A 20,652-nucleotide genomic window follows, 5' to 3' on the forward strand; every position below is an offset into this window, starting at 1 on the left:
CAACTTTTACCGCACATTTTTCAAACAATACGTATTCTAAACCGGTCTATCTTTAGGATCGTATGAATAATACCGAAATAAAACTAATTTTAAAAGATCCACGTTTCATTGTACTTCAGGTGGAAATGGTACAGTTGTAACTACTCATTTTCGATGGTCAACTTCGAACGCCTTGGTTAATTTCAATGCAGCAGACCTCAGGCAATCTCTATCGAATTGATTTCGTAAACTCTGATGAATTTGTTTGTTTCCAATGCCTTCCCACGACAAAAAAACGAATGACAATACAAAATATAATACAAAACGAATGGAACGTGAGTTAGTACTCGTACATTTTTCCCAATATTAAGAAGCTGCATTATTTTCTTATAATCATACTCTATTTCCTAGTTTTTCCGAAATTATGTATTCATTATTAGAAATACGTCTAAATTGAGGAGAATATCGAAAACTTCGCTAGAAAATAAATATTCAATTTTGTTTTTTTTTTCATCAAAAATTTGAAACGTGTAAGTTGTTTCTCGTATTTCTTTATAGTAAAACATGATTCAGTCTCCATATATATGCATTTTTAACGTTACAAACTACTAAGAGAAAAGAAAGACGTTGATAAGTGACTTCCATTTATTTTCTTCCATTCTAATATACAAGCTATGTCAATGTTACTTGGATTTTCGAAGGTTGCACTTAACATTTATAATAAATAATTATTTGTAGCAATATACTATACTTTGTTCTAAGTAGAAATTTTACGCTGTTTTCTTTCCACTTACATCTAATAGTCTATAGACTAGGCATAAAGTCATTATGTACAATTATTTTTCATGGAAATTTGAATAGAAAATTATGTCGCTGTGAATATTGTTTGAGCATTTATAATTACATAATTAAGAGAAGGTTTACTTTAATCAGCAATAGAAGTCTCATATGGCACTTGAATTGCATATTTCAAACGTCCAATTTAGAAACGTTTTCAAAGAATAAAAAGAATATCGTTATCGCTATAGTATACAAACTATCTCTGAAAGGATTTTATCTATTGTAGACATTATTTGTCCGATTGTTTGATTGAACAGTTTATTTTAGCTTTTAATAAATTTTTTTATTACAAATACTACTTTCAATCAAATATGACTTTCTTATTTATCAATATATAACAAAGACATCGCTGTAATCGGTAATAATTATTTGTTGACAATACAAATAATCATCGATAACATGTCCAGGTCTAATTCAATTATTTCAACATCAATGAATTAATTCTACCTGAAACATTCACTTCTGATTAAATATATATTAGTTTTTTATCGTTTCAATACATTATATTATTTAAAACTATGAACTTAATAAATAAAATAATAAAAAATAGATTGTTTGTTCATTAATTTACATAATTTTATAATAATTGGAAAAAAAGATTTTTTTCCAGATTATAAAATGTATGGAATCAAATAATCGCGGTTTATTTATTGTTATGACACTGATAAGTACTCATTTTTATTAATAAATATTATTGAAATCAACATTGCAGATTATGTGTCCGAGATACCACTAGAGTTAGCATGAATTTTATTGCCAAGACAACATGTGAATACGCTTACAATTGTTTCATGAATTATTATCAAGAAAAAACTCGCTTCCGATTTAAAATTTGCATATTTTTTTGATTTATCTAAACTGTTGCTTATTTATAGTTTATATTATTGTTATAAGATGCCGCGATTTCCTCAAATGTGACATCTATAAACCAGAGAAGCTTAACTCAAACGTGTAATACTCTCAAGAACCAATACGGTTGTGGAGAAAAGTTTATGCAAAGAAGTCATTCCAATATAAACATCAACCAACTTAATTACAATCTACATGTGCAAGTTTCAGTAGAAGGTCGCTATAAATTATGGTGATATCAACTGTTCGCTGTATTTCCTCTCTAATCTTTAAGTACTTTTGTTCATTGCTTCTAAAGTTTTTAGTCTCAATCATGAAAGTGATCTTGGCTATGAAGCCATGAATATGAAATCTTCCATGTAAGTCTATTCTCAATGTAAAACTTGTTTAGCTAGAAAAGAAATTGCTGGCAATACAAAAAAAAACAAAAACTATTGTTTTTTTTTGAAGCGTGAAACTGTGAGTTGTATACCAAAAACGTCCAGAGTACAAACGGCAGAGTAAGTAACCACAAATTCATGGAAAGCTTCAGATGAATAATATCTAATGGCAAAAGTGATTTCAATGTAGGGCATGTCTTAGAAATGATTTGATACGTTTTTGTTTTTGCGATAAACGCCAGAAGATTATTTGTTGCCTACCTAGCAAAATACCTGAAACTGAAAAATCGCGAAGAATATACCAGATATAGGCTTCAGCAACCGTATTAATGGGAAGCGGCGATTATTCGCTCACTCTGAAAAGTCACGGATGATACGTTCTACCAACGTAGCAGAAAGATACATCCAAGAATCCATACAAAGAAAAATAGAAGTATAACATAAATTGTTCGACTTTTCTTCAGGAAAATTAAAACATCTTCGAACCGTCTGCTTCAATATTTTTAGTTCTGAAGAACTTCTGTGATAATACTAATGTTAGTATCAATACCAACGATTCCTAAATGTATCAATTAAGTGGTTGTTGTTTCCAGAACAGTGTTCAAAATTTTCCGTGAGCTATTTTGAAGATGAAAATTTATTGGATTCGTAAGTAACCAGCGAATTGAGATTTGGATTACTTGATATTATCATAATAAACTGAAATTAGTCTAAAACTGAACGTACAGTCTCCTTTTTGGTATATTTATTGATAATCTTCCATAGGTAGCAGATAAACATTGATTATATTTCTTCTTTAGTTGAAATTACTTACCTTTTCAATTCAAAGCTGTAGTTATATAACTTTATCATTTATAAACATCCTGTTCACAAGCCGATGTAGTTAGTAAATCAGTGAGTTAGGTCAGGATATAATAAATTATTAATAATTATTGAGATTCTGAGCTCCAACCATCCCCATTAATTATCTCGATGAGAGTGCTACAAGTTGGATTAAACCCTTTTAGAGTTTACACAAGCTGATCTCTCGAGTTTGTATTAAATTGTTCTGGCTCCAATAATTTTTCCGTTATGGATAACTTCCGAATATTCTGATTTCCCATTATCTTTAAACTGGTAGTGAATAGGTTGAAGAATTTTATATTTTCCTAATCGAACAAAAAATAGATAAGATTCTAATTCAGGGGAGGATTATTTGACACGTTGACTGCCACGTGTTTGCAGATTTGTGCCATTGGGATTTCCTCTCACCGACGTCAAGTGACACAAATTGTGTTCTAAAGTTAGCAAATAGCGAGATCGGAGTTATTTACCTTAGATTTTTTTAAAACAAAAATCGAAATTTGGAGGAAATGTCTATTTAATACATATTTTTCAAGATAATTAATTTCTGTTTCAAATATTTAGAATTGGATTTGTTTCTAAAAAAAGAACATATAACATAAAATTATTTTCCAGAAAATATTCATGTTGATAACGCGTATTGTTTCTCGAAGCATTCTAATATCATATTTTTATCTAGTATTTTCTAATTCGTGAAAATTAATATTTTGCTTGGTATATTTTTGAAGTTATTCACTACAATTGATATATTTATTTCTCACAGGCGTGATTTCATTGTCACGGGCTATTGTTCTTTTTTTTCTTTTATCTTTTAGATCACATTTCCATAGTTTTTATTCTCATGATTCGTCATTTTCCAAATAAAATATTCGCACACCTTTATTAGAATTGACATAATAGAAACGAAATCAGCCGTATAATTATTCGAATGTCATGTGTAGATGCAATGTTTTACACTATTTTTCACAAATATCTTCAGAAGTAACAGCATATATCCTTTTATCATAAATTGACATTCAACTTGTCAACATTATACATCATTTGCAAAAGCAAATAATTAAACCTATTGGTATTTTGATTACCCACTTCGAAGCCCTTTTTATTTGCAACTCTTTTGATGAAAACATGAAACAACTTTTTTGTGAAAAAAGTAAGGACGAAAAACATATATCGTAATTTTAAACTCCATACATAACTACAGGACGTCTTGTCTCGTATTAATTTTCAATATTCCAATTTGATGTTACTTATATTAATATTCAACTAATAATTTATCATTTGTATCACAATTTTCTTTACTGTCTACTTTGTTTTTCACAATTTTCATAATTTTAAGTGAAAATAAATTCAAATTGATCTTTATTCTGACATTTCTAACAGTAGATATTTGTTAAAATTAAACTTTATTCCATCTTTTCTCATTGGAAGAACAAACATATACATACAATATTTACACACATAATGTTGAAAATGAAAAATTTTATTTATAGGGCTAGTCACACAAGTTTAAGCTCAACAGGTCAGTTGCAATCGTACGTATGGACTTGTGACGCAATCTTAGGGTATAAACTTGCCGCAATTGATTTGACTTATTAGGCGACATCTTCGCAAAATAGAATCCTCACACAAATTGAACTGGTAATTGTCCAATTGAATGGTCAAACACATGACAAAGTATTTAAAAACAGTAATTCAAATCTACAAAACGTTATAACCAACGGAATTCACTTTCTTGTTCCTAGGAACGGAGCTCCTAAAGAAACTATCTGCTTAGATAAGTATCGATATGTATATTTCGTTAAAAACTGCCGAACACAAGTTTTTGCAAATACAAAGAGGGATGCAGTACTAATGTGGTTGCAAAAAATTTGTCTGTTTTGTTCTTTGGCATGTACACCTTGTCAAGGCCGGGTGTGCTGTAATATTTAATCACCTGGGGATCCGTTGGATTCCAACGAGGCGAAATGCGATTCATCGCTATTGACGCAATGATTTTAAAAAAAGCCTTGCTTAACAACAACAGCTTCGTGTTACTTTCGGTAAGGAAGCACCATCAGAGAAGACTGTTTGCCAAAAGTCTGCCAAAATCGGTTATTTTTAGAAACATCGATGCTATGCGCAATATTATTAAAGAAGATTGGTATGTAAATTACCGAGAGATAAAAGCGTCTCTTAGAAAATCGCAGACAGCAATATAATCGATTTTGCATGAAGATACAGGTATAAGGAAGATATATACAATATGGATTCCGCATGTCAGTTCCGTTAAAACACGTCAAACAACTCAATATTTCCTCGATTCCTTATGACTGACGAAAAAACGATGAACTGGCAGCGATTTTTATCACCTTAAGAAGTTGTTGAGGATTTTCGAAACCACGTTTCTACTATACAATGTACAGACTCTAAGAGTGGATATTTTAAAAAGCAAGTAAGCACTTTGTTTCGAAGTATAAATAAGGACGAAAAACTATATATTTTCCGGTCCCGGTAGAACATAGTAGAGGAATATATTGCGGTTCTTCAAAGGAGAAAACAACTGCTTAATGCCTCGACGAATATTGAATTACATTTCCTCCGAAGAACGTGATGTCAGTCGATCTATTTGTCGATATTAACACCCCCAATGAATCGAAGTTGCAAGGAGGGGTTTGTCACCACACAGTATCGAAGTTACTACGTCTCATCAGAATGGTTTAACAACCTTCGTTCGAGCTTGAGATTTTGTTTTTCTTTTTGTTCTGGCGTCAGAATAAAGATCAATCCGATGGAGTGTAGTCAAGTTTATTTAGAAATAATATATATTAGTAAAAAATTCACAGCGACAAAAAGTGTGCTAAAATTTTAATCAATTTATTGCAAGATTTTTGTCTAAGTTCGAACTCTTACTATATACATACAAACGATATGATAGGATGATTTGTTTGAGTGATTTTATGAATTCTTCTACTGAACATCGAATTAGTTTTATAGATATACAGAGTGTTTTTTAAATATCTATTTCCAATTTTCTATATCTTGAAACAAATAAAGTAGAATTAATATGTATGAATTATTTCACTTGAGGTTTGAAAAGTTGAGGAAAGATTGACAGCTAACTAAGTTTTATACTTTTTGCCTCAATTCCAATCAATGATTGTTCTCACTCTACTTCTTCACGTAATCAATCTCGAAGTTACCATTAGTAAAAAGCAGTTTCAATCTCTTCGATATTTTAGAGTTTATCCAGTATAACCGAAGTTATCATTCGAACCTTTATTAAAGATTATATTTTTCTTCTATAGTTAATGAATACTTGGAAAAATTCATCAACACGAGCATTTAATTGAAACCAAGATGAGATTAATTCACCTGTATCTGCTTAATAAATTCTTAGCATCTATTTATGAATAGTTCTAGATGAAAAACAGACTGAACGGTCTAAATAAAATACTTATGGAGTCATTATGTATCCATGTAACGTAAAATTGGGAACATAATTGGAATCCATCTTCTAGTCTCCTTTAATCCTGTATGCAGTTTGCTGCTATAACTTTTCAGTCTTAGCGTAACGATAGTTGCTGAAGCCCCGAAACTTCCTAATATTCTAAAATTATGGCTTGGACAGAAATAAATGTTTCTCAATTATAAACTAATTGGAAGTTTCTAGTTGTGGATTTCCGTATAAATTGAGACCAAAGCCACTTTCAAATATATATCTCTATGAAGTTTTTTATAGTAAGTGAACTTCTATCGACCTCCATCTCCTATGAAATCTTTTTTTTTTCCTACATAGTCTCAAGAATAGAATTATTTGATTCTGAAAAATTCTGTACTCCACGTTATTAATTGTAATAGTAACAACAATTTCACTCTGTATAAAATAAAATTGTATTTAAACTTGTACACATATTCAAATTTAAAATTAATACAATTTGAACACACTTTTCACAAGTTTCGACTTAACTCTATATCAACAGCCTTAAGTTTTTTTATTTAAAACTGAAACCCGAAACCAATGTATAAAAAAGCTTAAAAATTGACTAGAGAGGAACAAAGCTCACTTAAATATAATTATACTTTAGATCGATTGTCTCTATTTTGTTGATTAGCTATAAAAACATTCATTAAGAATAAGGTGGCACCCCTGCATTTATTATTTATTTGTAATTCGTAAGAAATATCAATTCGCACCCTCATAGAGTTTTTTTATGAAAAAATTAATATTTAAAATACGCTTTTATCCAAATTATCGTTAGTGGAAATATGTAATTATAATATTAATTAAAATTGGATTGATAAATATATTAATCGCGAATATACGAATAAATGGCAGCAAACAATAAAGACAAACAAACTGCTTATTTAGATTATAGGGCAACACCGGGTTAGTTGAAATGGTTTTAATACTCATAATTCACGAAAATGGAAGATTAAATATAAAATAACTTTTCTAAAATAATTTAAATCATAACATAACTTTAAATTCTTCATCAAATTGAAGAAACTCTTTATTTAAAACCATCATTCATCGTGTGTTCGATAATTTTTGTGGTTTCCGTGTACTTATCACAGCAGTTAATCCATGAAAAGTTGTTGAGTGAGGACAAGTTACTGTTTCTTATTAATATAAACTTGTAGTTGTTCTTTTGACTAATATTAGCATATTATGGATTTACCCTAGGATAACATAGAATGAAATCAGTTGCTTTGAAAGTAGATTATGCATTATTGGCTGTAGTGAATTTTATCCAGGCCTCCTGTATCGATCCAAACGACAATCTCGACAATTTTCATGAACTTATTACATGCATTGTAATAAAAACTCTTATAGCACGCTTGAAACAATCTTCGTTTCAACTCTAAATTAAGAAGAAAAATCATGAAAAAAAGAACAAATTTCCAGCATCTATTATGGAAGTATCTTCACCATCTGTACAGTTTTATATGGGTTAAATGGTGAATGGTGAGGGTGGTGCATGATCGTGTTTAAGAATTCGATTGATAGGTTATGCATACAACAGAATAACTGCAGAGAAATGTCCGAGGCCATACCCTAAAAGATTTTGATTACACCGAAACTTTACTTGGGTATTCTCAATTTACATACCTGTTAACCAGAAAAAATCAAACATTGAACTTAGACTTAACATTTACTAAAAAACAAATTCGAATGACTAGGAAAGAATAAAGGATTTATTCAACAGTGAATCAACGTATTAATTATTTTCTTTTTTATACTGGGTTAGTTTGAAGTAAGAAAACTACTGTTTTCTCATTGGGGTCAGTTGTTTGTCTTGAACATGGTCGTACATACAGCTCTGGAAACGAGCGTAGAGGAGTGAATCCATATCACGGGTATTAAATTACCACACTACGTGGCCGCCAAGTCGGTGTTGTAGCCAAGAGATGGTATCAAATTGTACTAGAGCCTAATAATGATGGTTATCATTATTTCTATAGGTAATAAATTGTTATAAATAAAAGTAGTTAGATAAGTACAAATAATAAAGTTATAAAATACAGTCAAAATTTTTATCTTGGCACTACTCCATGGTCTCACATGTAATCGTGTCCTACCAATGACCATTTGCAGCATCTCTAGATAGCAGCGCCGCTCCATGGCTATTTATAACACTTAGAATCCGAAAAACACACAGACATACGTGTGCGTGAGGAAACCCGTCCTTCTAAGCATCCACCCCGGGATAAGTCTGCGGATAGCTGCTAAGAAGGACATTCCACCAACCCCCTGTCATTTCAACAGGTCCCCATCCACAATCGTGTCACAGTTTCGCGCGTAGACTCCTTTTTCTCTTCTGAGTTCTATGGGAGATTCTTGGATGTCTTATGTTTTGGTTAAGAGTTAGCCTGTTGGCTATGCACTCTTGTCTTCTTGTTCTGGACATCTTACTGTTACCGAGTCGAGGGTTTTCCTCTTGTGGGTTGACTTGGAAAAAATATTTTGTTTTTTTGTTTTTTCTGTTTTTACACACATAGAAACAAAATTAAGGTGTGAAAAAACTGAAATACGATTAATCACTTTGTAAGGATGGGAATAGCCACCCAATTTACGAGATCTGTCGACGTGTTATTTCCATTAAAATTCAAGTCAGGATCAGGTAGAAAAGTGAAAAAAGGAGAGAGAAGTTTTGGAAATCGATAAGAAATATGTAAGCAACATTAAAAACGAATAAAATGTAGTTCAAAAATCGAGAAAACCGGCATCCAAATATTCTGAGAAGCAAAAATCAAAACTTAGAAGTCTCAGTTTGGTTTCCAGACCTGTATGTAAGATCGTGGTTTTGACGTTGTTTTCCATTCTCACATAATCTTTAATGACGTGTTATTTATTTTTTAATAATTTGACATATTTTTGTTCTATGATTTGTGTATGCATCTTAGTACAAGACATATGAGGTAATTGATTAGGATATTTCTGATTACATCAGCTTGCCAAGTAAACTTCCACAATGATCCTAAAAATAACGATTATCATTGGAATTTTATGGGAATCGTAGATAGACATATTATCATTAGTTATAGAAATATTTAGTATTTTCATGAAAAATGTTAAGACATTAACAAATGACAGAAAGTAATCCATAATTTACCAATTTGTACCTAATATTGTCATATTTAGACAATCAATTGAAACAAGTAGTAAATTGGAATTCCTGGCACCGTTAGTGATGTACATACATAACCAAATTATCGTCTTTGAAGACTGAAGATAGCGGGTTTACCCTCAGTCTCTGAAGAAGATAACATGGTTAACGAAATACTCATCAAATAGTATAATTGAGTGTGTTGGTGTATTGGTAATGTGAACAGTGTGTACAATATACATTCTACGAGATTTATATAGGCTCAAAATATTATCAATTATCACAGAAAGTGACGATGCGTTTTAAATCAAATCAATTTAACAATTCATAAATGCAGGGAAACCACCCATTTAAAACCATTGTCATGTTTTGTCTAAATTTCAGCAATTTATTAACATTACATAAAAAATTGTCATAGTAACTTGGAATTATATGAAGACTTTAAGAAAGATTAAACATATTCACTATTAAACTGATGAGAGCAGTGTCTTTGAAGATGGATGAATCTATCTTGTGAATTCTACACTAAAAACTATTTCGTATAGTATATATATATATATATATATATATATATATATATATATATATATATATATATATATATATATATATACTTTCATATATGTACAATGAACAATTTCACTTTTATCTCAGAGTCCTCAAGTGAAACGTTCAGATAATACTAAATTTTTCAAGATTTTTCAAACTTTCACTTTGCTTTTAACTAAATAATTGATGTAGAAATTGAATTTCTACCCAACGGACACACCAAGTATTGAATTAACATTTTGATGGCTTTCATAATCTTAACACTCCAATATAAATAAATATTGGTCTTTTTTGGTTATCGAAAGAGTCGTTTCACTCCTATACAGAGTGTTCCAGGACTTGATGCAAAAAATTCGGGACGTGAAAATAATACTGTGACATAAAAAAATTTCTCATACGACCCCCCGTTTCTGAGTTATACGCATTTAATTTTGCGAAATCAGAACTTATATTTGAGTATATTTTCTAAATTATACATTTGAACATTATGAATTTTTGATGGATGATTACTTCCAGTAAATAATGATACTTCACAATGTTTGAAATGAAATAATCTTGTTTTTAACATGTTTTTTGAATAAATAGAAATAAATATTTTACGTGTTTTTTACAAAAAAGTTTCAAAGATGTTTCAGTCAAAATTTGTAGTGGCTTAATCAGATGAAATTTTTATGTTGGCTCGAAGTGTTTCAAATAAAAAACAGTTAAAAGATGTTTCAGACAAAATATGTTTCGTGCTAGATCGTAATGTTCCAGAAAAAAAAATATTTCGAACATGTTTCAAACAAAAGAATTTCCGACATTCTCAAGTTAAGAAAATGTATGTGCTTGGGCCAATATAATGTTTTCAAGCGTTTTAAATAGACGGTTCTGGAAAAAATATTTCATAAAAGTTTGAAGCATAATTTTCGCAGAAAAATGATTTCAGGTATTTTGATTTAAAAAAATTTATTGTAGGTGTTTCAAACAAGTTTTTTAGCAGAAAAATTAAACCAAAAAAAGAATTTTCCACGGTCTCCAGGGTGATACAGACAAGAAATGTTTTAAAGATGTTTTAGATGAAATTTTTTTTGGCTCAAAAGGGCTTCAAACAAAAAATGTTTTAAAAAGAAAAACATGAGCAATCCGAGTTCCAGAAGTACTTTGGACAAGATCATGTTTTCTGGAAATTTCTTTTGCTCGAAGTATTTCAAACAAAAATAATTTCAGGTATTTTTATTAAAACCAAAAATGATAATCGATTGAAAAACTCATTTTTGCCATCTTTAGACTATACAGGTTGACCCTGTAAAAGTATTAGTACACTTTACGGGCATACATGATCATTCATTCAAAATTCATAATGTTTAAGTTAGTAAATAAACTTAAATATAAGTTCTGAGTTCACAACTCTTTATCATATAACTCAAAAATGAGGGGTCGTATGAAAAAAATTTATTCATATGACATCAATATTTTCACGTCATCTACTCACTCCCAAATTCCCGGAACACCCTGTAGAATGCACAAATTTTTTCCAACTATTCTTCAGTTGCGAAATGCTTTTGCTAAACTTATTTTTTTCTTATGTTTTACGTGAATCTTGTGTTCAGGTGGTTTAATTAGTGTCACTAATTAATAAGATAATGTTTCTATGAAGATTATAAAAGGTTACTACTTTAATTACTCAACGAACAAAATAGGAATACAGTTTAATAATTACTAATTTTCAGCTTTCCACTTCTCTGCGTACTACTTGAATCTACAATTCGAACTTAGAATTAGTTTGCATGTAGTTTAATCTTTCTTAATAACAGAGATTGGAAGGCAGTGGTTCATTTGTATTGTATCATAAATCACTAACCAAATTAATGCCAATGTTGCACTTCTCTACGATGCTTATTTATAGTATGTTCCAGTTCTATTTACGAACTTTAGCACGTTGTGTTTTGCGGTATGTTTTCCGTCAAAAGTGAAATTCATGTAGAATAATTTGGCCATTGGAAATATGATCAATTCAAACGATGTCCGGGTACTTCCTTCCATACAGTGGTTATTCAATAATTGTCTCTGTTATTGGAAAATTCATTTCACTAGATCTGAAACAAAAAGAAACAAGTGTTAGAACTATAACGAATTTATATACGATCGGAACAAGACATAATAATGGTAAATATAATGGATTACTGCACAAGTGGGTATAGAAATGGTAATTTTATAGTTATTAATAATGAAGTAGCGAGGCGTAAGTGATATAAGATGGTCTCTTCGCGATGCCATCGGATTTAATAGCCCAGTTGAAAATTGAAGCATAAAATTTGTAATGTAATTGTTTCTCGTAATTTGTTAGTTGTCAAATGTCCTCAGTATGAACATTAGTCTCTGTTAGAAGTTTAGTTTCAGATTTAGAAAATGTAAAAGAAAAAGAGGGGCGTGAAATACTCGTAATTTCCAAGTTTTGTGAACAAAATCAAGATCTGAAATCGAAATACGATTAATCACTTTGTAAGAATGGAAATAGCCACACAACACACAGAAAACTGGAAATCGATAAGAAATATCTAAGCAACACTATCAAGGAACAAAATGTAGTTCAAAAATAGAGAAAATCGGCATCCAAATATTCTGAGAAGCAACAAATTGAGCATAAATCAAAACTTGGAAGTCTCAGAGACAACGATTTTTCGCCAGCCAAAGGTATGGAAATCATTATCAACGAATTTCATGTTTTACTTTTAACAGAAGTGAAACGGAGAAAGATAAGACTTGTTTTGTCAAAAGGCGATGGAGTAAATTAAGAAGTGTATTTCAAGACACAAAAAATTCAATTCGAAAGTGTTGGTATGCTGGACGATATCTTCTCGTAGTCGTTCTTCAACATACATTTGTCGTGGAAACTCTGAAGCCGCTAAAATATATGAAAAACAGTATGTTAGATCTATATTAATGCAGAAAAAGTATTCTGAAGGAAATTTTATGTTTTAGCCAGATATGGCAACTGCTCATTATACAAAACGGATGCTTTTGCGGGGTTTAATATTCATAGAAGTCTAGGAATGTTCCTAATATGCCTCAACTGAGGTAAATTGAACGTTTTTGGCTAAATATGGAACGATACATTCCGTTTCAAATTCTGAAGGCTGGCCATAGAGTAAAATGCAAATGGTTAAATAATTATCACAAACAATTCGTATAGATTTTTTTCTCATCTCTCATAGTTTCTCGACTAAGTGAGATTCTTCTGAGAAATTGAGAATTCTCCGATCTTTGTTTGAGACTTGTTGACTCGCTCACAAAGATTATAATTAGTAATTGTGGTCTACATAATAAAAAATAAGTTTTTAAGTTTTCAATTTCATTCACTTTTACTACTAGTGTTGAATTGTTTTTGAGCCTACGTATCGTTTAAAATGATACGTTTAACTGTTTTCCAGCATTTCCGCATCTATTTATTCTCTCTGAACATAAGTAATTTGAAATATTTGCCAAACAACAAACTTTAGAGGTACTGTGATGCTCTAGGTGTAGTACTGAAAGGTGAAGAAAGTGAAGATATATAATCTTATGAGCTTTACGAATAACTTTTAGCATATAATCTACCAAACTTCATTCGTTCTCGAAATGGTTCAATATATTATTACAAACAAATAAGAAGGCATCCTTTAACTATAAAGTGAAAAAATAGGCATGCAGCGGCGCCTACAGGCTAAACTAGACAGAAAATTAAAGCCAGGAAATCTCACAGGTCACTTAAGAATTCTAGAATTGATAAAGCAAGAAAGGAGTGTGAAACCGATGAACATAGACATAGATAATCCAGCCTAAGTGATAGTTAATTAATAAAGAAGTTTCGCTCTAGGCTCTAAGCTAGCATGAGGAGCAGCATTGAGCATGTTTGGACCAAAATACTGTTGATACCACCTGGAAAATCCCTCACGATTTTTCAGATAGAGTTCCTAGCAATAAATAAATGCGTTCAGGAGTGTTTGGATAGAAACTTATCTAGAAGGCACATTCAGTGAGATGTGCCAAAATAATTAAAAAGGTATAGCAAGCAAAAACTACTGAAAGAAAATATCCCAAACTAACTTGCAGCTGAAGAAATATATCATAGTCATAATCAACAATCAACAGAAATGGTAGAAGAATGAGGACTAAAAACTCAAGTTTATTTATCATTTTTTGATTAATCAGTTAAATGGAATGGATCAAATCTAATAACTGAAATTAAATTCACAACATTATATAAATTCAACAAAATTTCGTCTTCAAGTTTCTATAAATGGAATAATCAGGTTTTCTAAATCAAAAACCTTCATCAAACTTTTAAAGTTATTTTTTCTAACTGAATAATATCTTTATTCAATTACTGACCGTCAATCTAATTTCATGACAACTCTCATTTTTCTTTTCCATTCCATCTGTCCAATGAAAACTTCGCTAAAAACCATTGGCGTTCTTAATATTAAGACGAATCTATATTTATAATTAATTAAAATGTTATGTTATTGTATGAGTAATTTCAATATTGGATAAAATAGATTAAATAAATTGGTACATTTTAATCTTTAAGAATTGTCGTTTAAGATTGACGTTCAATATACGTCCTGAAATACTCGTGGAAAATTTCATCCCCCAAAAATATTCTACAAGAATGTAATTGGAATGATACTAGACACCAACAAAAATTGAATAAACAAATTTATATAGCTATAGATGCGATTCACTTTCCATATTAACACTCACAAAACGCCCATTCAAATCTTAACGACGAAATGAAATTGGAAAATGTGTATGTACAGTTGTATAAATTTCATCTGTATACAATGCAAATTCCCGTGCACTCTCTTCATGAATCTTTATACAGAAGAATTGACTTCGTATATGTTTTTCTAAAGGTCAAATTTCTCCTACTGCAACGATGAAAATCTGCCGTTTTTTAGTCAAGATTATGCACACTATAAGAAGAAAATAAAACTTCTGTTATTGTTTTGTGGTTCAGTATTATTGGAAACCTTTCAAATATTAGTCTAAGTTCCCACGATGCAATTAAAAAGTGAAATTAGGATAGGTCCAAATAAATAAAGAGGGGTACGTAATCTTTGAGAGTTATTATCTAATTATTTCTAACCGATTAACTATCACACATTTCAAATCCGGTTAACTCTACAGCGACCCTTAAAGGGTAAAATAGCCACAGCTGTTTCATTTCTCTATTAGTTTAGCTGAAGACGACCCTCATCTTTTGTATGAAATTAGTAGGTTTCAAGTCCAAGCTACAAATTTATTACAAATTTTTAATGGAATAGTTAAATATTTATTGATCGTTGACATATTGGAGATAAAAATGAAAAGAGCCTCATTTTTGGAATTACTGATATGTTTTATGAGATTACTCAAAAAAATAGTTGAAATGGACTTGAATTTGTGTAATGTCACAAAACTCGCATGCTTTATACTTAAATGAGTTTAATAACGAGACGCTGTAATTTCAGTCGAATTATATCTCAAGTTTAATTATCTTTTTGCTATATCGTTAATAGTTACTTACACTATACCAGAATTTTCAATCACATTTATGACAAATTAATACTGAAATAATGTTTTTATAACTCAATATATAATCGCGAGGTTGAAAGTTCGAGAATCTACTGCCCAATATGCTACAGTCTTGAGGTATTTTACGAGCTTTCGCTCACCGATAATTGGATTACAAAAAAATGGTTTTAACAGCAATAAAACAGCATTAAAGTGAAGCACGGATGTTCATATATCCAATTTTACTAGAGAAAAATAATGTCCCCTTACTTCTTGAGCAGCATTTTGATTATTTTTCATTAATTTTAGTAAAGTGTACAAAATATAGGATAAATAATTTAATCAAGGTACGATACTACCCAAAAGACTTGCCACGCGATAAAAACCGAATATAATATTGATATTAATTGTAGTATGATGGTCTTCCAAGTTCCATCTAAGCGACAAGTTCATTAAATCAAAAGTTTTTTTTGTAGAGAAAGATCTAAGTAATTTAACAAAGAATAATCCTTGATAGTTTTAATTTTTCTTTATACTTCCTACTTTAATCAACTCGAACTCAAACAATTCTGTATAATTCTTCAGTAGAGACCTAGTTCTAGAGGTAGCATGCGATTTTTTGCATAATATCAATAGTATGAAGACCTTACGTTGTTTGTTATTTGTTTAGTATTAATCAACAGCGAATTCGTGAAAATTGAAAGAATTGCTCATCTTTATCTGATACTATATTTTTATTTGTAGTATTTCACACAATCAATATAAAACTTGAACTGGATTCTATTTTTGGTCTGTACTTTTGTTAACAATAATAAAATCTTAGGAAGTAAATTTTATGTGAGGACGTACCAACTGCTAAAATGAATATAGCGGTGGTCGACTACATAAGGTGACGACTCCAGAATTGGGATAGACAATCTAACAAGCGGCACTGGATTATCTTCGGATAAGAACATGGGAGTAAGTTGACATAAACAGCATGTCAAAAAGTATAGTACATCGCAAATTATCTAAAAATTCGCATATAGGAAAGCTGTTTGCTATATGTCTTCCACGTTCGCTATAACTTTAACAGATACAGATGTTTCAATTGAGTGTTTAAAAATAAAACTTTTAAAACCTTGCATCAAAGAAAAATTGAAACTACGTAGTGATAAACGAGGACTAGTTCTGAAGAAGACGATGATCTTTTAATCAAACAAAGCCGGATTCATTTTGGATATGAAGAAATGTTGGGACAATAAATCAGTTCGCGAATTGTTATTGTGAAAGCCGGAAGTGATGGATTTTGGCTATTTTGTCGAGCAAGATATTTCTTAATATGAAAAAAGGTATGATGTCATTGAATAGAACTGGGTATATAGGGTATTTATACTGTCTCTAGTATGTAATGATATTTCTCAAAGTTTTTCTTTTATAGAGCTATATAAACAGGAATTACGGCTAATATCTAAAATTATTACCAGTTGTACAGATAGCTTGAATTAAATGCTCTTTATTTTATCACAATTTTTGAATTTCACATGGAAACTGAGTTCAAGTTTGGATGAGGTTTTATGTATTCAAGTTATGCATATTCAATTCATGCGGAAATGAAGAGTTAACTTGGAAATTTAATCTCAATGATTTAATTTGAACAAATAAAGTTTTCAATAGCGATTTAGGATACCTTGAACTATAAATCATTATTCGGAATAGGACACAGTGTATATTTTCACTGCATTAAATGATACTTCCAGCTTTATATCAACATCAGATTTTGACTTTTCTCATCAGTAATGTTTGATCAAGTCATTTGGTTATTCTATTAAAGAAAGCATAATTTTAACATAATTCCAACCATGGTCTAATGCCATGGAAACAGGGCTAGTACACAAAGATATTCTGAACGAAACCCTCCGCATAAGATGAGATTTTAAACGGTGCTAGCAATATTTCGTGCTACAAGTTGTGTTGATAATACGAAATAAAAAAGATGATGCATATCATATTCAGCTGCATCAGTATTTATAGGACGATAAATTTTACCAAAGGATTGGCTTTGAATTGAATTGCAGAGGAAGAAAACTCAAATCAAGGTAAACTCTAGTTTTTTACAATAAAGATCTAGTGATAGTCTAGATCACTATTGTGATACTATAAATATGCTTTTTCTACAGTTATTTTTCATTGGCCATATCAGTAAAGCAAAAGTACTGAAATTATGCTCCACAGATCGTTTTTGGGATCTCAAATATCAAAGCAAAGTTGTGGCTTCAGTTAAGTGGCGAACCAATTCCCTGTGAGAAATTATCGAAATAGAATATTTGAAGATAGATATGAAGGATGCAGTTGGCCACATAGATTCCCATATATGACAACACTAGTTGATTTTTTTTATAGAGCCCCGTGAAAATATTATCTATTTACTTCCGATAATATGAAAATAATGATTGATTGATAGATTAAAGTATCTTCAGTCACTATTTTAAATTGGAAGGATTCATTGCGAATAAACTTGTACGCGAATAATGGAATATAAAAACTAACTTACATTAATCTGATTTTCTGTGTAAAATTCAAGAATGGGATCAAATATATTTTGCTCCGATCCAATAATTGGATGTTTAATTTTGGGACAATCCGTATGGCTGTAAATAATTTTATTTGATAGTTGTAATCTTATATATGGCTATGAGAAGAGTAAACTTTGAAAATAGTATGTAGAGGTATGTAACATGATACTTTCTAACCTTCAATAACGTTAGTAATGAGAACATTGCATATAAGGTTGTAAATAAATATTATTTTGTCACTAAAGACCGTATATTAAGTTGGAATTTCTGGAACCGTTGGGGATATTCATACTGAATGCACTGTTTACACCACCACTACATCAACACACACAATTACACTGTCTAACGCGCGTTTCGATAACCAAGTTATCGTCTTCAGAGACTGAAGGTAAACTTTCCTTCAGTCTCTGAAGACGATAACGTGTTGGTGTAGTGGTGATGTAAACCTATGTATTCAGTAAAGACCGTGTAGTTATAGGTATATCGCTGGAAAGATATTATATCTTTTTACAAAATGTTCTTTGTTAGAAAAGTTGTTACTGAGTATACTTTCTAATATATAAATTTTGCGATTACGTAGTCTAGTAATTTTGTGATTCCAAATTATTCCCTAGTAACATCAATGTTTTCATATATTATTAGTAATATTTTAAAGAGATTTTTAGGCTATATACTCAATTAATTGAAAAAATTCTTACACGCTTGTACTTTTATTTATCTTTCTACCTACTTCAGAAATAGGAATGGAACAGTACTAACAACTATTATGTTAATAAAAGGGATATTCGTGGAAGCTGTAATTCATTAAAAGGACTTAATTGTGGTATAAATGTTCTTATTCCACAGTTGACAGAGTAACAGACTGTGTGTCGTATATAATTACACTCTCTCTTAGCTGTCCGTTCCATGAAACCACTTGTAGTCGAGCGCCTGAAGGATTCTAGTTGGGATTTTTGTTCAAGTGAATGAATTCATATGGTTCCAATGGGATTACCTTTTACATACTAGAAGCTATAGAGTTTACGTATTTTTTAGCTCTCAACTTTTTCTGATAATTATTTGTGCTTAATTTAAAATCTAGTAACATAATTTGTAATTACATATAAGAGGTTTGACGATAAAATAAGGTTCTCAATGACTTTTCAGCAAGAAAAACTTGTTTATTGTCATTAAGTAATACATGTTTCGAAAACTTAGACTTCCCTCTAATTCAGATCAATGGGTTTTTGAATGCATCTTCTTTATGTCTGAGTCCTAGAAGTCTGCCGACGTGCCGCGAAGAAGACTTCTACTTTCAGCTGTTCGTCGGTTATGAAACGCGTCGCAACCAAGTGTTTTTAAAATTTTGATAAGTGATAGGAATCACTGGAGTGTAAGGATGGTTTGAGACAGCATTCCATTCAAATGTGTTGATGAGATCAGTTGTGACACGGACGGTATGCGGAAACGCATTGTTCTCATAGAGACGCACTCCGTTAGTGAGCAAGTCGTTCGTCTTATTTTAAATTGGCGCCGAAGATTCTTCAACATCTAACACTTCTAACAGTAACGATTCGCATTAATTGTTTTGCCGGTAGGCAGGAATTCGCAGAATAACAACCTTTTCCTGTCCCACAAAACACTCACCATCAGTTTACCAACAGACAAAATTTGCTTAAGCCTTTTCGGCTTCAACGAGCATTCCAATGAGAGAATTGTTGTTTTATTTCTGGTATCAGGTAGTAGGCCCAGTTCTCAATCCCAGATAAAACAGTGTCCAAAACATTCACACCATTGATTTCGTAGACAGGAAGAAATTTACGGACCGTTTCCACACGTTGCCGTTTGTTGTTATCCGCTATTACTTTCGGGTCTCACCTTGCACAAAACCTTGATATATCATAAGGGGTATCTTAAAATGTTGCTAAGATTGAAGATGATCAAATGGTCATCCTTCGATCTTTCTGCATTGCTTTTTCCACTTTCGCAATCACGTTGTTTATCATGGACGACTGAACGTCCATCTATGAACTTTCTGCACCATTTGCGCACTTGTCACACACTTATTGTCTTTTCCGCATACACCTATACAGTTGAGACTAAATATCAACAGTAGGAACGTTATTTAAACACAAAAAACGAAACACAGAGCGTAATCCGCACCTGGTGTGACAAATTAAACGGGAGCTTCATCTTTCACGGTTACCATGACAAGAATGAACGTTATAGAGAGCTCGTAAGGGCAAGGCAATGCAAGGCAAGGGACTGAGAGAAATGGATCCGAGCTATACGTCAAACATATGAGTATTTCAATATTGTTTTATTTATACAAAGATTTTCTTTAATGTATTGATAGAGTTTTCAATAGATGAAAAAGCGTTACTAGAGAAAGAATACAATTTCCATCGTTATTTGACATTTATTGCGTTTCCTAGGAGATTTTCACTCGTTCTGCTTGAAAATTGTTAAGCCTGAGTTGCAGTTAACGAGTAAAATTTAATTTGCCCCCCAAGAAATTAATAAATTTCTGTTGCAAGCTCCAGACAATCATCATCTCATATATAAATAAGGCAA

At 31.1% G+C, this 20,652-nt stretch overlaps 1 protein-coding gene across 4 annotated transcripts in view; it reads right to left on the reverse strand.

Moving 5' to 3' along the window:
• Nucleotides 1-10,196: 10,196 nt before the first annotated feature.
• The window catches only part of LOC130444052 (5-hydroxytryptamine receptor 1-like), a 308,285-nt gene continuing 297,829 nt past the window's right edge, over nucleotides 10,197-20,652 (reverse strand). For 3 of the 4 annotated variants that reach the window (XM_056779023.1, XM_056779026.1, XM_056779022.1), the window contains one exon: nucleotides 11,825-12,105. The gene's annotated coding sequence lies outside the window, so the exon portion shown is untranslated. Of the gene's footprint in view, nucleotides 12,106-20,652 lie in introns of all 4 variants that reach the window. The other variant, XM_056779024.1, reaches the window with a different exon arrangement.

Source organism: Diorhabda sublineata, chromosome 5 (genome assembly GCF_026230105.1).
Source record: "Diorhabda sublineata isolate icDioSubl1.1 chromosome 5, icDioSubl1.1, whole genome shotgun sequence".
Lineage (NCBI taxonomy): Eukaryota > Metazoa > Arthropoda > Insecta > Coleoptera > Chrysomelidae > Diorhabda > Diorhabda sublineata.